Source organism: Trachypithecus francoisi, unplaced genomic scaffold (genome assembly GCF_009764315.1).
Source record: "Trachypithecus francoisi isolate TF-2019V2 unplaced genomic scaffold, Tfra_2.0 Lachesis_group15, whole genome shotgun sequence".
In the NCBI taxonomy this organism is placed as follows: domain Eukaryota; kingdom Metazoa; phylum Chordata; class Mammalia; order Primates; family Cercopithecidae; genus Trachypithecus; species Trachypithecus francoisi.
The window spans coordinates 4,494,942-4,519,017 of NW_022681460.1; the positions used below are offsets into that span (position 1 = coordinate 4,494,942).

General features: G+C 44.1%; 1 long non-coding RNA gene across 1 annotated transcript in view; it reads left to right on the forward strand.

Moving 5' to 3' along the window:
* Positions 1–24,076, forward strand: part of LOC117096901 — a 92,948-nt gene that overhangs the window by 23,497 nt on the left and 45,375 nt on the right. The gene's annotated exons all lie outside the window — the stretch shown is intronic.

A 24,076-nucleotide genomic window follows, 5' to 3' on the forward strand; every position in this document is an offset into this window, starting at 1 on the left:
TGCTACCCAACCCGGAAACTTGGGGTCATCACTTTTCTGGAGAGTTGCGTAAATCCCACCTCCTTGCCATCCCTCTCCTCGGAGCATCTACCTCTTCCCTGCTGTTGTTGCCTTAATTCCAGTCCTCACCATCTCTCACTTGGACAACTCTAGTTTCCCCCTGTAGGTTCACATGTTTAAAATACAATCTCTATATTGCTTCTTCTAAAATATATCACATCCGCATTGTGCCCTTGTAAGGCTCCTGGATGGCCATCAGGGTCAAGTTTGGCCAAAGGCCCCTTTATTTGCCCCCACCCCATCACCTGGCCATTTGCCACTCCCACCCAAGTGCAGGCTCCATGCCGCTCTCCCCTGGCACCCTTCCTTCTCCTGTCAGCCTGCTTAGCTTCTCCCCCTCCTTTAACAAGCACGGTCGTGTCCTCTTTATAAAGTGCTCCTTGATTTTCTCATGCAGGGTCTCACTCCCATCTATATAGTCCCTGATGCACCTTTCTCATCATTACGTGGGTCCATCTGTGTGCCCAGGGCAAAAACAATGTTTAAGGAATATTTTAACTGTTATTTCATGCACACATCTCTCCAGTAATTATGTATTAACATGGCCGTCCCCTTCTAAATTGGGCACTGCTGGATAACAGGGACCAGGGCTTATAAAGTCTGATTCCGGTGTGCCTAGGATGATCGCTGGCACGTACCGAGTGTTTCATTGTTGATGATGATGATAAGAGAGATTATGACTCATCTCACGGTAAATTCCACTAGCATCCCTAAGTAGAATTGGCTGGGCACTTTTTAAAAACTGATGACTATTTCAGATCCATTACGCCCAGATTTCATCTCCATATTTTAAAAACAGTGTGGTAAATCTGGCAATGACACAAAAGAGAATAGGAGACAAACAATTATAGTGATAAAAAAAATAAGTCCCATGAACAATAAAAGAGTAGTTGAGTGTTCCTTAGCACTCCACACCTCACTTTTGGTGTCTGTGAAATGACGAGCTGGCGGTTGACCGAGTCTAAGTCCTCTTCTGGTTTGTTAGGAGCCAAGCTGCAGCTGCTTGACTTAGAGAGGACAAGGGAGCAGAAGTTATTTGGGGTAAACCTTGACAAGTTGCTCCCTGTTGCCTTCAGGCTGATCATGAAGAAGTGGGTTAAATCTTATAGGGAGAGTCGATAGCTAAAATGAATAATTTCTTGGCAATAAAAGAGAGAAAATAATGATATAGCTGAGAGAAGCTTTTGCATCTGTAGATTTTAAACAAAGAATCACTGTTTTTGATTGCATGGGTATCACCTGCCAGGAAACCAAAGAGCTTTTATGTTACTGCTGACACTTGGCTGATGAATTCTTGCCCTTCCTTCCTTCCAACCTCAATAAGGTGCAGTGGACCAGGGGCCATGAGTCAGAGTTCAGCAGGTGAGATGGCTGCCTGGCCTGAGCCAGGACAGAGGCCCAAGGAGCAATGGCCACAGTTCAGAGGAGGAGACGGAGCACAGCCCGAGTGGTCAAGTAGGACATGCCAGCAGGGGGTACCACCTTCCAGCAAGAGGGGACAGATGGTGGGGGCCAAGAGAGGAAGGAGCTAGGGCTTTTCTCAGGACAGGTGTGGCCGCCCCTATGCTGCTGCCTCCCATTGGTCACCCACCCTCTCTGGGCCCCTTTCTTTATTAGTAAAATAACTTGTCCACTTTCAAATACATGCTGAGTATTTTCCGAAAAACTCCTACCACAGTCCGCTGGGGTGATGTTGTCCTTCCATTTTAGATGGGGAAATTCTGATCCAAAGATGTTAAACAACTGTAGCAGGCCACATGGCTACTCGGTCGCATGGCAGGCATTCCCTCCTGGAACTACTTGCCTCATGCTACTTTTTAAAATATCAGCTCATCTCCTGTAAAGATGAAGATAGCAGCACCTACTAGGCCTGTGTAAGTATCCAGTGAGAGAGTGCTGGAGAATAGGTTTTGAAAACTGTGAAGCATTAATCAGATGTAAGTCATTAGTAAATAAGACAGATTTGTTTCACAGACAAATTTTGAGCTTCCCTGGATGGGAGATTAAGAATATATTTGTTCTTCTCTTGTGTCAGTATATCTACGTGTATGTGATACATATTAGGGTGTGGGGGCATCTAACACAAATCTTGATACACGTCTTGAAAAATTTTTATTTCAAAGGATGGAAAAGGTTGCATTCTTCATTCAACACATTAGTCATATGTTCTTCTGTCTTAACATATGACAAATTTCCATCCCGAATAGGTTGATGTTTTTGTAAGATTGGCTAGTTCTCATAGTAATTACAACTGTGCACGTGTGTGTGTGCATTCACGTATGCATGCTTGTTCATATGTTAACTCATAAAGTCATCAGGTTCAATGTATGGCACCCAAGCCATGGGTTAATCTGCTGATTATTAACCTGTGCCTCTGTTGAGGGCACAGAGGTCTGGCCAAAAGCAGATGGACTTTATTCACCCAAGGAGAGTGATCATGGTCCTGCCATTCCTGCCTGGGTGTCTCATTGGTTTTATGAACCAGAATTTATAAAGATAATAATGAGGATAGTTAATCTTTCACTTCTACTGGCTAATTTGGGCCTAGATATGACATCACCACAGCCCATCTGGGAGCTTAAATCCTGACTGATGTCCTCAAGACACGTTATAAAATGGACCAAAATGTGCATGGCTGACATTTCACAGCAGGTGATCAGAGTCTGGGAAAAACAGGAACTTGGACCTTAGCACATCCTGTTCCAGGGCCCCATGGAGACGTATTTCTCCATGACTGTCAGAATATGCATTTCCACCTGAATTCTGCGGCCGAGTGAAGCTGAATGAATAGCCAAATGGTGAAAAAGATTCCATGGTGGATGTCTAAGTTCCTGAAGACAAGAAGTGCAACTGCTTAATCAGACAGCCAGGCTAGACCCGCCCAGGAGCCACTCACCTTTGGGGTCCATCATCATTCCCATCCTCTCTGGTCACCAAGTAGTTCTGACAGTGAGCAAATGGCCAGCTCCCCTGTAGTGTGGCCCCTGAGGTCTTTGAGTCCTGTGGTATGGATTAAAGGCCATAATCCAAGCAATACACAGATATCTGGTCAGTCTTCTTTGTGATGTGCACCATGTACAGAGGCAGTGTTGCCCATGGGGGCAAATAAACTGGGTTCCAATCTCAGCGGCATCGTGTGAGCCAGGCAACCTTGGGCAGTTTACTTTCTGAGCCTCAATTTCCTCGTGTTTCTATCTACCCAGGACTATCACGGGAATAATACTAGACCCTAGAGCTGTAAGGATTTGAAATTACACATGCAAAGTGCCTAGGTAGGGATTGGCAAATAATGCTCAGCAGAAGTTAAGCCCTTTGGTGACTTGGGTTGATGTCCTTCCTTCATTGCCCACAAACCACCTTTTACTGCAGGTTGTGCCTGGGTAGAGGAGTGAATCTTGGCTAAGAACATTATGGATTTCTGGAAAGGAGAAATCATTAAGGGGCTCTGGGGTTTTGCTCTGAAGTGGGCATGTCTTCCTTAAGAATCGTGGTTTCGTTCTGTGGCTCTGAAGAGCCAGAGATGACACCATACTGTACAGTCTGGGAAACTTCCATCAAGTTGGAGGCAGCATTTTGGAGGGGCTGTGTGTTCTGCAGGTGACCTGTCACTGTGACAGCACAGTTTTCCAAGCTTGTGGAGGGACCTTGCAAACCAAACAAGGAGTAAGTGGAGGCTCGTTGGTTGTGGAGCCCTCGCTGACATCATGGGTAAAGCATTTTCATCTCGTGGATAACCAGCAGTGATCCTGCTCTCACCGCATCCACTGGCTATTATGCCATTCACCACCGCATGGTAATGAAACCCGCTAAGGCAGGCTTAGCATTTCCACATGATTGCATTTCGTCGTGGCTTCCTTCTGAAGTAGGACAGGACTGTAGGAAGCGTTATCCCATTCTACAGAGAAGAAAGGTTAACGACTTGCTTGAAGTTGCCCAGCTTGTGATCTCAGGAAGAGGACTTGAAGCAGGGCCATCATGCTATGTGGTGACTTCATATTTGTTCTGGGGGACTGAAATTCAGAGGGTGCAAAGCTTTTAAGTGACAACTTTTAAGGAGAGAACTAAGCTTTAGAGCTCTCAGCAACTGCATCCACAGCAAGGTCCCGTACACCCTGTCCCCACCCTCCTACCACAAGCCTGGCCAGATAGACAGGCTGGGAGGGGGTCAGTGACCCCACGCTCCTGGCCCAGAGCTGAACGTGGCCTGATCCAGCCCAGGTCTCCTGATGCCTTCTGCCACACTCTCCACAATGCTTCCTCCCCTCTTGCTTCTGCCCAAAGACACATGGAAAGCAATGGAGGCTGCAGTGTTAGCTCTGGCCCCGCTCCTGGGGGCCAGTGCAGAGCTGCCTCCCTCACTCCCTGCCCATCCGTCTTCTCGGCCATCAGACACTCACTCACATTATGGCTGGTGCTCCTCTGTCTTCCTGCCCTGCTCCCTGCCTGAGGATCGTGTCTATCTGCGCTCTATGCACAGCTTCTCCATCTCCTCAATGCCCCCGGATCATTGGCGATTCCAGCGCCCTCATTTCTGCATTTTCTTTCAAGTTACTGACTCATGTCCCTTGCTGTATAGATCTGTGCTAACTGCTGACATCCTCACAAAATCTCTGGATTCTGCAACCCTTTCTAGCTGTCCCCTGCTCTCCTCCTTTCAAGACAACAGGCTTGTCTTTGTCCTTGATGTACTAAAATTTAACGACAACATGTCTAGGTGTAGCCTTCCAACCTTACCATATTTGGAATTCAGTGGACCTTTCCTCAGTTCAGGGAAGACGTGGTGCCATCTGTGAATGTGCTGTGTTTCATCCTGTCTCTTTCCTCTGCCTGGAATCCCGTAGATGAGGGTCGGATCGGGCCTCCACGTGCTTCTCATGTCTTCAGGCTTTTTCCACATCTTTACCGGGTGTTCTTTGGCAACTTTGTGCTGTGTTCTCGGAAAATTCCTTTGTAACAACTATCACTACATTAATTTGACCTTTGTATGCTACTCAGCCTTCAGTATTTTTTTATTTTCAGAATTCTAGTTTTCTTTACTATGGTCTTTATTGATTCTCATTGATTTTACTTGTTCTTGCTCCTTAACCTCCTTAATGGCTTTCGAGGTACAGCAGCTCACTTTCTGTCTAGGTGGACCATGTTGAATGGTATAAAATCACCATTTTAATTTTGGATGGCTGTACCTTGGTTCTTTGTGTTGGGTTTGCTGTCTGTCTTTCATCCCAGTGGCTAACCTTTTTGCTGGATTGTCTCTTGCTGTGGCCGGTGCAGCTAACTGTAGATAAAGCGGGGCAGGGAGAGCTGCAGGAAGTGGCCTCTGGGTGTGTTCCCCTCATTGACTTCAGTGGAAGTGGGGAGAGCTCAGGGTGTTTGGTGTCTGAGCTTTCGAGCTGGCAGCTCTCCAGGGTGGCCCTCCTAAGTTGCCCCTCCCCAGGCGAGGTCTCTCTGCCAGGAGGCAGGCACCTGGGAAGCAGGAGAGTGGGAGAGAGGGCCCTCTGCAGACCCCACTAGGGAGGTCCCACCAAGCAGAAGAGCCTCCCCTGGGGATCAGGCTCACTTCTTCTCTCACCCGCAGCTTTAACTACTCCCTTCCCGCTATTTTCTCCAGAAACAGAGGGTGTGGATGGAATACTATCCAGGGAAACAGTTTTTAGGCTGACTTCCACAAGTGTTCCAAAGATATCCAGTCTCCTGAAATGAATGCGGAAACTAGATGATGGTGTATCTCTGATTCAATGCATATATGATTAGTCTATAATACTTGTCATGCGGAGGGCAGTGGATATATGGCTCACTATTTTTTATGGCCAAACACCGTGATTTTTCCTATATGTTCATCAAAGCATTAGCGCAAGAAAGAAAAGCCAGGACTTTGCAATGACCTCTCTTCTTTCCTCCCCATTTGCCCTCCCTCACTTGCCTCCTCCCATCCCCACCCCATCCAGCTCAAAGGGGAAATCGCCTCTTGCTGCCAGTATGGAAACCATTGCTTGGAAATGAGGAGCTGAACATTTTTTAGGAATGGCCTCACCTTGGCTTCCCCATCCACAGGACATATTGCAGACTTTTCACTCTAATATATGTGTACAATGTTTGCCAAGAACAGCCTGGGGCAGAAGTGTTGAGCTTCAAACTCTGCTATGTTCAGAAGGAAACTGAGCCCCGTTACCAATCTTGGTGCTGGTCCAGTTCTCAGCCTGGTTAGAGGGACCCTGATGCTGAAGCTGTGCACTTTCTGCTTTTTCTGTAACTGGCCCTCAAGCACTATGGCCTCCAGTTTTCCAGGGAAACTGGAATATTGAAAGTGATGAGCTAACACTGCAGCCTCCATTGCTTTCCATGTGTCTTTTGGGCAGAAGCAAGAGGGGAGGAAGCATTGCCGAAGGGTGTGGAATATTGAAAGCGATGAGTGATATTGAAAGCCCTCCAGTCATGAGTTGGGAGGTACGGCTTTCTTTCTCTCTCTCTTTCTTTCTTTCTTTCTTTCTTTCTTTCTCTCTCTCTCTCTCTTTCTTTCTCTCTTTCTGCCTTCCTTCCTTCCCTTCTTTCCTTCCTTCCTTCCTTCCCTCCTTCCTTCTTTCTCTCCCTGTCTCCCTCTCTTTCTTTTCTCTTCTCTTCTTTTCGTTTCTTTTCTCTCTCTCTCTCTCTCTCTCTCTCTCTCTCTCTCTCCTTCTTTAGAGTTTTTGCTCTTTGTTGCCCAGATTGGAGTGCAATGGCACAATCTCAGCTCACTGCAACCTCCACCTCCTGGGTTCAAGTGATTCTCCGACTTTCTTTTGAAATCGTAGGCCAAGTGGTAATTATTTGTAACTGCTGGTTTTGGCTTTTCTTTCCATTCGGGTCATTTTGTACTTCGCTCCTAGGCACATGAGTGTTCAGCCATCTGGCGGGCTTTGCAGTCTTTTGTGGTTGGAGGAGCCCAGGGCATTGAAGCTCAGAAGGTCCTGCTCGCAGACTGTGGCAGATTGTTCCCAGAGACGCTTGGTCTCTACTCATTAAACCAGTGGATCCAATGTTTTGTCTCTCTTGCTGAGTGAGGGACTGTCTGTGTGAGTTCTCATTCTGGAAAGGATCAGAAATACGTCTCAATAATTTTATCCTGGAATGGAAGCTGAGATCAAGATCATGCTTGAGATCAAACCCACTGCCAGCTGCTGGGGAACCACTACTTGCCCTCCGGCCCTGAGACGTGCAGAATTGAAAGAAGGAGCTGGATTTTTGGCCAGGGCCTCCATGGAGGCATGGACCTAATTCAGACTCCTCCGAACACAATTGTTTCAAACTGAGATAGAACAACTCTGTTTTAAAGGTGGTTCTGTCTTAGTATTATTATTCATGTCTGAACATTTCAGCCTCCTTTCAAATATTTTAAGTTCTTAGAGGCTGGGTGTTATTTCTTATGCATGGGACATATTTTGTCTTTGCAATGCCCAAACACAGCACCTTCATTAATAAGGAGGTTATTGATCAAAGTGGTTTGGAGCTGGACTCCCATGGACTCTGAAGTCAAATTACACAAATAAAGTCATTCTTGTGAAGAATGTAGCACAGTGGCTCTGTCAGAAGTCAGAAAACATTAGTTGTAATTATTATTAATCATATATATTTTTTGCTTTTGGGATTTTTGTTTTTTGTATTTTTTTAGAGATAGGTCCCTCTGTTGCCCAGACTGGAGTGCAGCTGCACAATCACAGTTTACCGTTACCTTGAACTCTTGGGGTCAAGCGATCCTTTCACCTTAGCCTCCCAAGAAGCCAGGACTACAGACATGTGCCAGCAAGCCTGACTAACTTTTTAATTTTTTGTAGAGATGGGGTCTCAATATGTTGCCCAGGCTGAACTCAAACTCCTGGTCTCAAGTGAATCCTTCCACTTTGGCCTTCCAAAGTGCTGGGATTATAGACGTGATCCCACTGGGCTGGGCCCTGTGCTCTTTGAATGAGTCTGTTAAGTGGCTTTTAGGTAAAGGCAGAATTTCTCATCCCCACCCTCTGAGTTCACTTTTTGAATAGCACAGGTCTCCTGCACTAATAGCCAGGAGGTCATTTTTCTGGCTTTGCAAATGCTCATCCCCCAAGGCAGAGCCAGCAGCTGTGGGGTGTGCTCCTGGCCCACCTCCTGTGCTGATTATAACTTACTCACCAACCCCTGGGCTGGCCCATCTCCTTCAAATGCTCTGAGAGGGTGGAGGTGGAATTGTGACCCATGCAATTAATAGCTCCTTAGGAAAAGGTTCATTTGGAAATACATCATCATTTGCCCATGGCCGAGTCTTAAGATCCCACTCACCCCTTGATTCTATGACACGATTCGGATTCCATACCATGGTAGAAACATCTGCTCTTGTGCTCAGTGGACGCAGAGACATGTCAGAGAGAAATCCCGCAGCTTACCAGCTCCTTGTATTAATAGTTACGCTTTTAAAATGAGAACCATAGGAAAGGCAGGATCTGGTAAATCTTGTCACAAGTTTAACTAAAAAGACCTGAGTATTTCTCATATCTGCTTGAAGAATAGTTTTCTTACTCACAGAAAGTAAAAGAAAATTTGGATCCTGCCGGTGAATATTATGGGATTTTGCAAGTCAACCATGTTGAATTTCTGTATTAATTTGCTTTTCTTATGTGACTTTCATCATTCCTGTTCAGTTTTTAGAGATACTAGTAAATTAAACACTGTTAGACCCACTTGGAAGAATTAAACCATAAGAAACCACAAAATCAAGTCATCTAAATAGGGTTTTAGAAAAGGATTCAACGAGATGAAGAGAAATTGCCACAGGCATTGATTCCTTCTCTTGAAATCTTCAAAAAAGTGGGTAAATAAATAACAGTATTTGGGTTATTTCTCATACTAAAAGGGTACCCTGCTCTCCAGGCTCTAGATTTGCATAATGTAGATTAGTCAAAAGTTAAGTAGAAAATAAGATGCTACTATTATGACATGCATTTTACTAATTCATATAATGCACTGTTTTATTTTTTAAAAATCTAATAGTATCAGACATTTTAAAGTTGAAAGGACCCTTGACAATTTTCCCAGTCTGTCTCCCAGTCTTCTGTTCAGGCAGTTTACAAATGCACCCGTTTTATAGACGTGACAGTTGAGGCATCAATGTTAAGAATATGCTCAGAAATTGCAGCAAAACAAAACATACAATATGTGTCTCCTGTATAGCTGTAGAAATTTTTATATGAATCAAATATATATTTTTACATTTTATGTTATTTTACCTTTGGTAGTTATGTTATACTTCCAAAATATAGGTGCAGGTATTGGCAGCTTTTAACTTTTCATTTGTCATAGTATCTTGTTTGCACTACTAGTTAACACGTTACTAGAATTTAAGTTCTTTAAATTCTCTGGGTTTGCATAGTTGTTTTTTTCTTGTCAATAATTTCTAAGGTATGAAGAAATAACTTTTGTACTCGCATTTAAAATACTTCCATATGTGTCCCATAGTAAGATTTTCTAATGTGGATTAGTGTCTGGCTTTGTGAATTTCCTGAATTGAAATGGTGGGTTTCGTAAGAAGATTACAAGTAGCGGGAACAGCAGAATGGTAACAGGCAGACGGTAGAGGTAGACGCTAAGCTCCCGTGTCAGGCTTTACATGGTGGCTAGACGGGAGGTGGCAAAGGTTTGTGAGGAAGTAAGGGACCAGTCACTTCCATGTTTCAGGAAGCCTCATCTGGAAATTTTGGGAGAAACACTGAATACAGGGAGACTGAAAAGGAGACAGTTTGGAAGTTATTGCAAAGATCCAAATGAAAGATAATGATGAAAGTAATGGAATGAAAAATAAAAGAGGGATGCCATTAGAATGAACTTTGCCTTCTCTATCCTCCCTGCACCTCCAACCCTACACACGGAGCACGACCTTGACCCTCAGGCGATGGGGAGAACTTGGGGACTGTAGCCCCAAGGTGAGTGCGAGCCCTCTTAGGCTCCTTCCTACACCAGTGGAGCAGTGGTGGCATAGAGGCCGTGATGGCAGCAAGGAGCTGTCATGGAAACGGCGACCATTCTCAAAGTCATTAGCGGCCAGGTCCCAACTTGGGCAGCGAGGAGATCCTTGTGGAGTTGTAAGGCAGGTTGGAATGGGCCAGGCTGGAGCTCCATTGAGTTTGTTGAGTTTTTTGCTCATTGTTGTTCATTCCCTGCAATAACAAAGCCTGTTGCTTTAACTAATTCAACAGTCCTTCTTCATGACCTTCTCCATTGCTTGCCTCTGCTTGTGAACTTTGAAGAAATAAATGCTGGCTTGTCCAGCCTCCCCTGCACACAGAGGTGGCCATGGGACAGAGCCCAGCTAGTGAGATAGAAAGCCAAGGCTGTGTAGAAGCTTCTGGAAACCCTGAGCCTTCTCGTAAGTCCTCCTAGTGCAGCCTCTGGCGGGCTGCTTGGCCTGCCTGCTACTGTGGCCACCTTGCAGCTGAGATGCAGCCAGGATGAAGCTGGAGTTGGCACAGGTGGTGGGGAGGGAGGACGGAGAGACCCTGTGCCTTTGATGACAATGTGGGCAGCTTCTCCACCCTGCTCTTGTTATCTTGGCAAAACAAACCCTAACCCTGTTTTAGGCTCTGCTAGTTGGGTTTTGTGTTCCTAACTGATGAAGTTAGTAGGAACTTCATCAGTTGATGAAGCTAGGAAAGTTCCTGATAACTTTAGGAAGCCGAGGGCTTCCTACCCGTAGGTAGACGTTAAACTCTGAATGTCTAGAACCAAACTGAGTGTCCACGTGAGCGTGTGTGATCTTTAAGGCATGCATCAGTTATTTTGCAGCCGCCACCTTTATATTCAGGTTTGACAACTTAATCTTAGCAATATCAGTATGTCACGAGAGTGATAATGTCAGAAGCACCATCTACTATAATATTTTGATTTTTAAAATAGTTAAAACATTACATCTTTCCATACAAAAGCTGCAAAACAACGTTTATAGCAGCTTTATTTATAATTGCCCCAAACTGAAGCAATCTGGAAAGGCCATGATTCCAGCTATATGGGTTTCTGGAAAAGATGAAACTATGGAGACATTAAAAAGATCACTGGTTGGCCAGGCACAGTGGCTCACGCCTGTAATCCCAGCACTTTGGGAGGCCAAGGTGGGTGGATCACAAGGTCAGGAGATTGAGACCATCCTGGCTAACACAGTGAAACCCCGTCTCTACTAAAAAATACAAAAAAATCAACCTGGTGTGGTGGCGGGCACCTGTAGTCCCAGTTACTTGGGAGGCTGAGGCAGGAGAACGGTGTGAACCTGGGAGGCGGAGCTTGCAGTCAGCTGAGATGGAGCCACTGCACTCCAGCCTGGGCGACAGAGCGAGACTCTCGAGACTCCATCTCAAAAAAAAAAAAAAAAAAAAATCAGTGGTTGCCAGGGGCTCAGGAGGATGGAGAGATGAATAGGTGGGGGCACAGGGGAATTTGAGGACCAACCATGCAAAATGCAACCATTTTGCATGTTACCCGAATGGTGGATACACGTCACTATGTACTTAGCAAAGTACATAGAACTACTGCAGAACTATACAACACAAGGAACCAACCCTGATATAAGCTGCACACTTTAGTAAGTAACAACATGTCACTATTGGTGCATCACTTGTAACAGATGTGACACACTAGTGCAAGACGCAGATAGCAGAGAATGCCAGGGATGGGAGGACTCTGCACTGTCTGCTCAATTTTCTGTAAACTTAAAACTTCTCTAAAAAATAGAAATCTATTAATTCCTTTTTTTTTTTGAAACGAAGTCTCATGCTGTCACCCAGGCTGGAGTGCAGTGGCACAATCTCGTCTTGGTGCAACCTCCGCCTCCTGGGTTCAAGCAATTCTCCTGCCTCAGCCTCCCGAGTAGCTGGGATTACAGGCACGTGCCACCACACCTGGCTAATTTTTGTATTTTTAGTAGAGGTGGGGTTTCGCCACGTTGGTCAGGTTAGTTTTGAACTCCTGACCTCAGGTGATTCTTCCGCCTTGGCCTCCCAAAATGCTGGGATTACAGCCATGAGCCACTGTGTCCGGCCAAATTTTTAAAAGAAGTATTTACAGCCCTCAAATTTCTTTTATTTCTTTTGGTAATAAATATTACTATTTTAGAAGACATTATTTAATTCCTCAGATATTGGAAGGGGTGCTATTAACTGTAAGAACAGAGGCAGTGAGGGCCCAAGTCACAGAGCAAGTCCAGAGAGCAAACTGTAATGCAGAGAAGTTTATTAGCAAGCTTCAATAGACACAAAAAGGGAGCTCAGCAGCAAGCTCAAACATGGATTTTCATTTTATGAGTCTCCCTGCTTCTGCTTCATTTCAGAATTTCCTCTAATGCTGGACTTGAAACATAATTTTTGGGTAGGACCTGAGGGAGGCCGCTGGGCAGTTTCACACTCATGAGAGGATGGAAAACCCACAACTACTTTTGGTTAGGAATGCACTGTGGCCTTTTTTTTTTTCTCTTATAAAACTAATAAGTGGCTGAGGAAATACCTGTGAAATATTTACTTAAGCAAAGTGGATGGAGCCCAGTGTGAAGGACAGTTAAGCCCATGTGAGCCCTGGTGGCTGGAGGCTGCAGAGGATTCTGGGCCGTGAGGCCAGGCTGGTCAGGGCAGCTGCGCTTTCCATCCCCTGCAGAGCCCTCTCTCTCTGCCCAGGCAGGGAGGTGAAGGGGTGTGGTTTCCTGCCTCTCCCAGATTTCTTAGTCCTCCCATGAGTTTTCTCCATGTCTTAAAAGAAGAAAAGTAAATTTTGACATTTTTATTTCAGTAGTCATACTTAAGAATCAACACTAATAGAGTCTGTACATTTTAGAACTGAGGTTGCAAATGTGTGTGCGTAAAACTAAGGAACGGTATCATTTTCTGGTGTTTTTCCCACAGACCATACAACATAACAAGTTCCTGTTGTGGCCTCATTACTGGGTTCAAACACCTGATTTTGGCAAAAGCTAACCAAGATAATACGTACCATAAGCATGATTTCTTTAGGAGCTGTGGAGCTGTGCTCCGTGAAAGATATGGGCTCTGTTAAAGTTGGGGAGTGAAGACAGGCACAGGTGAAGGAATTGAATCCCTGGCATGGTTTCTGGCAGAGGCCATGGGGGCTGCTGGTGGGTGCACGGCAGCTTGCGGGTTGAGAGGCGTTCTGGAGCCAGAATGCTGACATTGAATCCTAGCTGGGCACGTATTAGATGCACAGCCTGGGAAAGTCATTTAATGTCTCTGCCTCGTTACTTCGCATGAGGACTTGCGGATAATAACAGCACCTATTTCAGGAGGCTATTGCAAGAATGAGATGCACACGTTGGAAAGTACTTACCTCCCCTGGCATAGTAAATTCATGATAAATGTCAACTATTTATTGTAAATGACTAGAGCAAGTGTATGATAAAATGCCAGTTGAAGAGTTTTGGCTAGTTTTTAGCTAGAACAAGGCCAGGCCCTTTGTTGGGTCCCAGTAAAAGCTTGTTGAATGAACAAATGGAAGAAGACCATGTATTAAAAGAGGCAGGTCACCACTTGCATGGAGAATTTGTGCCTGCACCTGGATTTGGAGAATTGAGGGCAGTGGGAGAGGAGACTAAAAAATCAAACCAGAAGAAACATCAGGCAGAGGACAGTGCTGGAGAATGGGAAAGAGACTCATCTAAATGGGGGAGGCAGTGTTAGGAGACAGAGTGAGAAAGGAAGGTTGGAGCCAGATGGAAGAGGACCTTGCACACAAGGGTCCCATTGGAAGTTCATCCTATGCCACCAGTGGTGCAGAGGAAGCTGGATGTAACTCCGCTTCAGGATCCATGCGAGGGCAATCGACTGTTGGTAGGGAAATCAACCAAGGAGCTGTGGCAATTCAGCTGAAGGATGCTGGACATGGAAAGGAGGGCTCTTAGCCAATAGGTCAGAAAATACCCCCAGGAAGGGATCTCAGGTTGGGCAGAACAAAGCTTGACAGAGCAGATCCACCTGAATTGAAGTTCTACGAGGCTCAAAAATGAACAAAAGGATGCACAGGTAATACTCAAAGAGAAGACGTAAACAATGTTGGAGATGATGTTTAATATACTCACGTGTGAGTGTGTCTGTTGACTGTGATCTAATGTGTTGCTTTACAGAACTGGCAAATCTAGTGTGACTTTGTACCAGTTCAGAGGTAGTTTTTCAGCTCCCTCCCCAGCTGACTTCCCTAAACAGTGTGGCTTATTTCAACCTTGAGAAAGTCCTCCATGGCTCCTGCCAATCACACAGACTGACTTCTAGAGCTTAAAGGTGGCGTAAAATGATACAATATGTAAGAACCAAGATAACCCACATTTTTAACATTCCAAACAATGTAGGAAAGAATAATGTCCAAAGAAATCAGGAACTTTTCAAAGAGAACACACGTTCTTTATTAAATCAGGATAAGAGATGAGATCTCCCAACGTGTACCCCAGTTTTACATTATTTTATTAATTTTTCACATAATTTTGTTTGTGTGTAGCCCTGGTTCATGTCTGGAGATTCAGCCAGCTCAGGATACGCACCATCCTCTAAGCAGATCTCCCCTTTTTTTAGTGCTTTAGACTTCCAAGGCTTAGCTGAAGACTCTGCTGTAACTTAAATTGGTCCTTCTCATCCATGGGTACCACTCCTGGGCTGGCTGCTGTTCTCATGACTGGAAGGGTGCCTTCTGCATACGAATGGACCTGGTCTGCACAGGTATTGGGAGTCTCCTGTGAACGCCCATTTGCAGAAAGCACTCTGTGTGCAAGGGAAGAAGGTTTTAAGCAGAGAGCTGGCAAAGCCTTCTGTGCTGGAGCTCCCGCCCGGTGTCCTTCCTAGGGAACAGGTGCACCACTCTCACACCCTACGCGGGGTTCCAGGGAAGCAAGCTCCTTTCTCATTCTTTTGATAGAAATCAGAAGCTAAAAATTCCAGGAGCTCGCAGTGTGCAAATAGAAAATGCTAAATGCTGCTCTAGACCATGTTACTGTGAGTGAATCTTGCTGGATAAAAAACTTATGGCTATCAAGCCATAAAAGCCTGTGAAAACATTTAACAAAGACTGTACTTTGTGTATGCTGGAAGGATAAACATTGTAGTATTTTTTGGGCTCTCCTATTCAGGTCACAGAATATATTCAATATTGTTTTAGACATTTAAAATACATAGAAGAAATAGGCCACATTTTCAAGTCAATCTGACTTATCTTCTAGGGGAGGTAACCTAACAATGATAAAGCAGTCAGCTTAATAAGGACAAAGCAAAAACAAAAGGCTGGACTAAACACATGCAAAGTAATAATTATTTTTAAAAGATGCCTCTTTCATTAACATTCCTGTTCCTCCTCATGTTTTAGCTCTTATTATAATTAAATAAAATTTTATTTTTTAATTTTCTTATTTTTCCCCTAGGGATCATTTTGCTTCCTATCATCAACAAAAATAGCCAGAATGATATTGAAACTCATGAGATAACTACAGATGATCACTTTATTCATCTTTGGATGAGTTCATTTTTCCATTTTTTTGGTGAATTTCTGGACACTGATGATAAAACATGACAGAATACTTTTAATTTCTATGCCCCTCCTTTTATGTAGTATGCCTCCTCTGAAACTTTTTTCAGACACCTCATTATGTAACCTGCAGCTCATAATGAATACATAGCATGTGTATGATATGAATAGAGTTCTTCTAAAGAGATCTCCTGCGTTTTTATTTTCAAGCAGTTCTTCCTCTGGGGCATGGTCAGTGGGAGATGGCACTTCATAAGGTCTGCGGTGGTCTCCCAAGTCCTCATCCGATGTGTTGCATCAGTTTGTGTTGCTGTTTGAGCTGTGCTGCTGACCCCTTCCAGGGCATCTGCCACGGGCATCTCCTCCAGCCCGTGCACTAAGACTCAAGAGAGTTGAAGAACCAGGGAATCATAATAACAAGTATTCTGAATTGTGCTAGGTGGGTTTAAAAGATAACTCCTCCCAAATGGGTTAGTGCGACCAGTATGGCTTATTCATCATGTTTAACTGATTTCATCTTGCCATGGAGCCTATATTCCCATTGATGGTGGAAGAAAAAATAACATTTTTCTTAGTTAAAGGTAATAATCTTTTCTGGATTGAAACTATTTCTTTTTGAAAAATCGAGTTTCTGAATCCAACAACTCAAAACTCAAATTATTTACTAGGGCCATTTCCTGTTTGCTCCTTCCCAAGTAGGTGTCCGGTGGCAAGACAGATGCGATGGCTTCCTGGAGTCCTGCAGGGACCACACATAATCGAGGCTGTCATGTTTTGTTGCTTGTACCTGACCTCATGTGGTGGCATAGCTTCTCTCACCGGGACTCTGGGCCAAGGCTTCACTCCTCCCTGCACCTAGTGCTGTGGGGCCAGCTTAGTCACTCCCCTGGGCATGGCCCAGGCGGAAGTCACATCTGCAGCTTGCTTTGTCCCACCTTGGCATTCATGTAGGATTCAAGCAAGTCCCTTACCTGGCCCCTGGCTTAGACTGTCCACCCACAGCAATCTTGGCTCTGAAACCACCTTGTTTCTCACCTTGATGGTTCCTTGACGGGCCACAGCTCTCAGCTACCTTCCTCAGCGGGAGCACTTGGGAACTTCTGTTGCCTGGAACATGGGAGAGCATTCTGCCTGAAGGTTACACTGCCATTTCTCCTTTAAGGTAGAACATCACCTTGGTGCAGAGCACTCCGTAAGGTCTCCTGCCAGAGCCTTCCTGGTGGGAGGTAGGTGCAAGCTCCTCTGCTCTGACTTATTTCTGCCTTCATCTCTGCTACACCCACTACTGATAGGTGGAACCTCCTCCCCAGGAAGGGAGAATCAAGAACTCCTTCTCCTGGCGGTGTACTCTTCTCTTGTTCTCTGTTGATAGAGCTTTATGCTTTCTTTGCCTGATGGTGGGAACTTTCTCTACCTATCCTGAGGTCTCTCCACCTGCACTTGATATTAAAACTCTTGGTTCAGGTCTCAAGGTCTTATTTTGGTCTTACTTTTATTAAGTAGAAGAAGCTTTTGCAATTTAAATATCTCTTGTCTATTGACACACACACACATGCACACACACACTATATATATGTGTATGTATATTTATGAGTCTTTGCATCAGAGAAGTCCATTGTCAAGATTCAGGTTGAATTCGGGTTTGGCAAAGTTTTCTTCTGTTCCCTGTAATTTACATATAATATCCTGAAAATAAAGTAGAAACTTATGTCTTTCCAGTCTGTTTGATAGGACATTACCTAATGCTGCCCTTTCAGAAGGCCATACTTAATTGGTGAGATGGATAATTCCAGGTTGGGGTAAGTGATGTCTTGCTGTGTCAGGAAGCAAGGAAACTGTCAAAAACTAATATGATTGTGAAACGAGAAGTCCCTTCCTGTTGGCCAAAAGTATGATAATTTCAACATCAAAAGTAGCAGCGGTTAAAGCGTATTAATGCACATTGAATCAATCAAAATATGTGAATCCATAATGAAACTCAAAAACCAAAAGCTAGGAAGATACTTTTATGCCACAACTTGAGATTGACTACTAAACCAACGCATTACATTAAGAATTTGACACCGAAGGGCAATCATTATTTACCTTCTCTTTCCAATATGAACTGCACTGGGGATAATAAGACAGCTGAGTTGATGAGAGAAAGCTCTATTTTAAAAGAAAAAAAGGCCATCAATAATATAGAATAAATGATAGAATTAGGAAATCAACATTAGAGACGTAGTTAATGCAGATCTAGACATTGATCTAAGGGAGAAAAAGTAGCTATACAATGGAAGGATTGTATGTTCAATCTCTTAACCCACTGTCAACTTTAACATCAGCAATGGCAGGTCAACCAGGCTTTATGTACACAACATCACTTAAGATGTAGTCTAATCCCAAATGTCTAATATGAATTCATCAACCTTTGGATCTGACTTTCAGCTTACAGGAAATATGGGAGATAGAGGAAAAGACAAAATGACTCCATGAGAAAATACCCAGACATGCCCAGAAGTTGAAATATGGTCTTCATCAATGACTGCACGTCATTGATAAAGAAGCTGTGGTAGATTAGGAGCAACCTAAGGAAGGCAACAAGGTACAGTGAATGGCCCTTGACTGGATCCTGAATGGTTAAGCCAGCTAAAGAAAATGTTTGGAGCAACCGAGTAAATTTGAACACGGACTAGGTATTATATAAGATTCATTGAAGTGGAAACCTGGAGCTCGTTAACTGAAAAAAAAAAAGGTTATAAAATTATATGTAAAAAATAATTTCATTTTAAGCATGCAAGTTTATATATATAGATAATATCTGAATTATATTCAATAATGTGTTTACTGCACTAATTTCTGGATGGTAGAGAAATGGTATTTCAATTTTTAAATTTCTGATCATGTGTAGCTCATGTACTAAGGCCTGAACGATATATTTATTAGTTTTTTAAATAGCCAGGTAATTTTATGTATTTATTATGTGCAACATGATGTTTTGAAATATATATACATTGTGGAATGGCTAAATCAAGCTAATAAACATATACATAACCTCACAGAGTTGTCATTTTGTGGTGAAAACACTTAAAATCTACTCTCTTAGCATTTTTAAAGAAGACAATATATTCTTTTTTTTTTTTTTTTGAGACAGAGTCTTATTCTGTCACCCAGGCTGGAGTACAGTGGCGTGATCTTGGCTCACTGCAAGTTCCACCTCCCGAGTTCATGCCATTCTCCTGCCTCAGGCTCCTGAGTAGCTGGGACTACAGGTACGTGCCAGCACACCCAGCTAATGTTTTGTATTTTTAGTAGAGAGGGGGTTTCACTGTGTTGGCCAGGATGGTCTCGATCTCCTGACCTCATGATCCACCTGCCTTGACCTCCCACAGTGCTGGGATTACAGGCGTGAGCCACCGTGCCCGGCCAACAATATATTCTTATTAACTATAGTCACCATGTTTTGCAATAGCTCTTTTTAGCTTATTCCTTCTGTCTCATTGAACCTTCCTAAGCTTTGACCAATGTAGGGGAAAAGCTGTATGATATTGGTCTAGGCAATGATATTTTTTGGTTGTGACCCCAAAAGCACAGGCAACAAAAGCAAAAATAGACAAATGGGATTGCTTCAAACTAAAAAACTTCTGCACAGCAAAGGAAACAATCAACTAAATGATATCTTTAAATGTAATAGTAGCACATTATGGATGCATAGCATTTTTACAGCAGCTAAAATGCAATCACACACATTTCCCCACTTGGTTTAATTATTTCTCTATGAAGTAGACTGAGCGAGCATTATTGTACCTGTTTGCCATATGTATATAGAGAACTAGATGGCTTAGTGACTCCATTAGGTATCTATTGCTCCATAGCAAATGTCTTAGTCTAGTCAGGCTGCTACAATCAAATACTATAAACAACAGAAATTTATTTCTCAGAGTCCTGCGGGCTGGGAAGTCCAAGACCAAGGTGCTGGCAGTTTCTCTTCCTTGTTTATGGATGGCACCTCCCTGCTGTCTTTTCACATGGTAGAATGGGCAAACAAGCTCAATGGGGTTTCTTTTATAAGGGCACCAATCCCATTCATGAAGGCTACAGCCTCATGGCCTGATTACCCCCCCAAAAGCCCCACCTTCTAATACTATCACCTTGGAATTTAGGATTTAAGCATATAAATTGGGGTGGGGGGACCCAAAGATGAAGACCATAGCAACAAATTACCCCAAAATTTACTGGCTTAAACAAACAAGTATATATTGTTTCTCATAGTTTCTGAGGGTTAGGAAGTCAAGAGTGGCTTAGCTGTATGGCTGTGTCTCAGAGTCTCTTATGAGATTCCAGTCCAGATGCTGGCTGTAGTTACATCATCTGAAGTTTTACTGGGGCTGGAAGAACTGCTTCTAAGGTGGCTCATGGCACATGGCTGCTGTCAGGAGACACACTCAATGTGGAGGCTGGCCCTCCCCAAAGCAGGTGGCCCAAGGAGCAAATAAGCAACCAAGTCAGAAGCTGCAATGACTTTAGAGCGTGGTCTCAAAGTGACATGCTCTCACTTCTGCTGCTGTTCTGTTGGTCACACAGACCAACCCCCTTGTGCAACGTGGAGGGTGTGAACACCAGGAGATGGGAGTCACAGGGGCCAATATGAGTTGGCTCCCACACCCAAGGTCAATGCCACACTCAAGGTCATACCAGCTGGCAAAACTAGAAATTGAAACCTTGTCTTCTGAGCACAGAAGATTTTCACTTTACACAGACTTTTCATCAAAGGACCTTATCCTCTTTAAGTATAGAAGATTTTTTTTTCCAGAATTTTTCTTTGCACAGTGACATATTTTCAGTATTTATATGACATCAGTAAACACAGAGTTGGGAATCCAACCAGCTCTTTCAAGTAAGAGTGTGTGAATGTGAGTGGGCCCCAGCACACCACAGGCAGTTAGTTCTGCTGTAATGTAATGTATGTATTTTTACATTAAAAACTGCAGGGCTTATGGGAAAATGGGGTTAGGGACACAGCATTCACCTTTAACAGTGGCAAATAATAAAAGGTGAGGAACCCAATAAAAATGGTAGCACACATAGTTAGACATTCCAACTCATTAAGAAATCCATAAATACTACAGTAAAGATGTCACATTGAAAAGATCACCTTGAGAAAGACCTGAAGTTTGCTTGTTGAAGTGAGTGTCCCTTGCCTGGGGGCCCACCATGTCCACCTCCCTGTCTGCAAGAGGAAGAGAATCAAAGAGTTCCCAAGAGAAAAAGAACAGAAAACCAAAGGAAAAATACACAATAGCTGAGATTCAAGAGGAGAAATTAAAGAGAAGGTGATATGGTTTGGCTGTGTCCCCACCCAAATCTCACCTTGAATAATCCCCATGTGTCCTGGGAGGGAGCCAGTAGGAGGGAATTGAATTATGGGGGTGGTTACCTTCATGCTGTTCTCCCAATAGTGAGTGAGTTCTCACGAGATCTGATGATTTTAAGAGGGGTTTTCCCCCATTTTTGTTCAGCACTTATCCTTGCTGCTGTCTTGGGAAGAAGGAGGTGTTTGCTTCCCCTTTCACCATGATTGTAAGTTGCCTGAGGCTTCCCCAGCCATGCAGAACTGTGAGTCAATTAAACCTATTTCCTTTACAAATTACCCAGTCTTGGGTATGTCTTTATGAGCAGTGTGAGAGCAGGCTAATACAGAAGGGAATACACAGAGCCGTGCAGCCGGTTGGTGGCGGGAAGGGCTGTAGCTCATGTTGATTTGAACTGCTGGGAGGAGTGTGTGATGGATAATTTTAGGTATTATCTGGACTGGGTTAGGTGGTGTCCAGATCGCTGGAAAATCATTATTTCTGGGTGGGTCTGTGAGGACGTTTCCAGAAGAGATTAGCATTTAAATTTAAACACTGAGTAAAGACGATCTTTCTTCACCAACATGGCAGGCATCAGGCATCACCTGACTCACTAAGGTCTCCAATAGAATGAAAAGGTGGAGGAAGGGTGAATTTGAGTGAATTAGCTTTGTATGATCTGAGACATTCATCTTCTCCAGCCCTAGAACACCAGGTTCTCAGAACTTTGGACTCTGTATTTATGCCAGTGGCTTCCCAGGTTCTCAGACCTTTGACCTCAGACTCAATAGTTTTACACCACTGGCTCTCTGGTTCTCAGGCTTTTGGATTCAGACTGAGTTACAGCATCAGTTCTCCAGTGTGTAGGCAACAGATCATGGGACTTGCTAGCCTCCGTAATTGCATGAGCCATTCCCATCATAAAAATCGTGTTCAATAGATCTATATACTCAGTTCTCTTTCTCTCTCTCACCTCCCCCACCCCACCACACCATTTCCCTTCCTCTCTCTGGGTTCTGTTTCTCCCCAGGGTTGTGGAGCACACTGACTAATACAAGGGTTATCTAAAATCCTAGAGAGAGTAGTGATAGCAGGTATGGGTGGGTGTGGCTCCTTGTCCTGATGAAATGCATATGTGTGAGATCCATCCTTCCTACTGCATTCACCTGGCTTCTGAGCAACAAAATGGTGCCTGAGCAAACTGACATTGACATGACACTCAAATTGTTCCCTAATTTACCAATCACAGTGGAACAAATCCTCATTTTCAGAAGAAATGTTCTAGCAGAATGGGCTGTAGGTACATCCTGGAAATTGGCAAACACCATAAATCAGGGCTTTCCTCCTGGAGGGCCTTGTCGTAAATACCTACCAGCACACTGTTGAGGTTAAAGCACTTTATGTAGGTTGGTATATAATAGTGCCTAATAAATTATCCGAATTAGCAGTACTTTTCCCAAGAAGAGGTCCAGAGGGATTTGAATGGAACAAGCTGAAACTGGCAAGGGCAGATGAGCAGAGACCTGAGACAAGGCAAGGGCAGGTGAGCAGAGGCCTGAGAGTGGGGGCACAGTGGCGAGCCCCAGCAGGTACACACGGCAGGGCCCAATGTCCACAGTGGGTGGCAGCGAGCACAGGCGGGCACACACAGCAGGGCCCACTGTCCACAGCGGGTGGCAGTGAGCACAGGTGGGCACACATCAAACACATCTCCCTCGACAGCCTCCTTCTGTGGGTGCAAAGAGGCACTAAAGATGATGTGTTACAAATTATTAACATCCTTAGTAACTATCTTCAAGGCAGAAACAAAACAAGGAACAATAAAAAGCTTCAGGAAGGCTTTATTTTGTGTATATATATATATACACACACACACACACACATATAAAATCATAAACTGGCATTTTTAATTCCCCTACTCTCCCAGCACACATATGGTATACTACAGTGTGGATGTTGGCAGGCCTAACTGGAATATTTAACAAATAGGCAGTAACAGACATTTATTGAAAAAAGTTTTTATGAGAAAACCCCAAATGTGCACGTTTTGAAGGTGCTTGGCAGTCATGCCTGAGGAGCAGAGTCACGTCCAGGAATCACTGTCCAGATGGCATCATGAAATGATGGCTATACAGATAGGAGCAATGATGGAAGCCAAGTGCATCCCAAGTGGCTTCTGCCCCTGAAGTGCCCAGGGAAGACCTTGGTGATGGGGGATCTTTGGGTCTGCTCTTAAAGAAGGGGTGAAATGGCTGGAGATGGGGATGGCTCTACAGGTGAAAGGTGGTGTATTAGGCCATTCTTCCATTGCTGTAAAGAAACACTTTAGACTGGGAAATTTATAAAGAAAAGAGGTTTAATTGACTCACAGCTCTGCATGCTGTACAGAAAGCATGGTGCTGGCATCTGTTCAGGTTTTAGGGAGGCCTCAGGAAGCTTACAATCATGGCGGAAGGCAAAGGGAGAGCAGGCACATCACATGGCAAAAGCAGGAGCAAGAGAGATTGGGGGAGGGAGGTGCTACACACTTTTAAATGACCAGATCTCGTGAGAACTCTATTAGGAAGACAGCACCAAGCCACCAGGGATCCACCTTCATGATCCCAACATCCCCCACCAGGTCCCACCTCCAACATTGCAGATTAAAATTCAACATGAGATTTGGGTGGGGACAAATATCCAAATGATGTCAGGTGGGCTCTGTGGGAAGGCCAAGAGGCAGGGAGTGTTTTCAAATGGTTGGAGTCTGTCTGGTTTAGATAGAGAGCTCATGGAGGGAGTCTCTCCACTTCTTGAAGACAAGGACTTAACATCCATAGAAACAGATTTTTATTGATTTCAGAAAGGCCCAAGTCAATTTTTTTCCTTTGGATGTAGTATTAATAAATTACTAAGCACTCCCATCTGCCAACCATCGTTCTAAGTGTTTTACTGGTATCATCTCGTTTAATCCTTTCAACAACCCTATGCGGTGTGTAAATGTTACTATACCCCATTTATTCAAGGAAATGGAACCTAGAAGTATCAGTAACTTGCCTACGGTCAGAGTACCGAGTGTGAGATGTGGGCAGAAATCCCGGACAGATTTCAGAGTCTGAGCTCTTCTCTGTCTGTATTGCCTCCCCTACCGTGCTCTGCACCAAGAAGTGTTGAAGTGTGCGGTCAGCAGTCCTGAAGTTGATGGT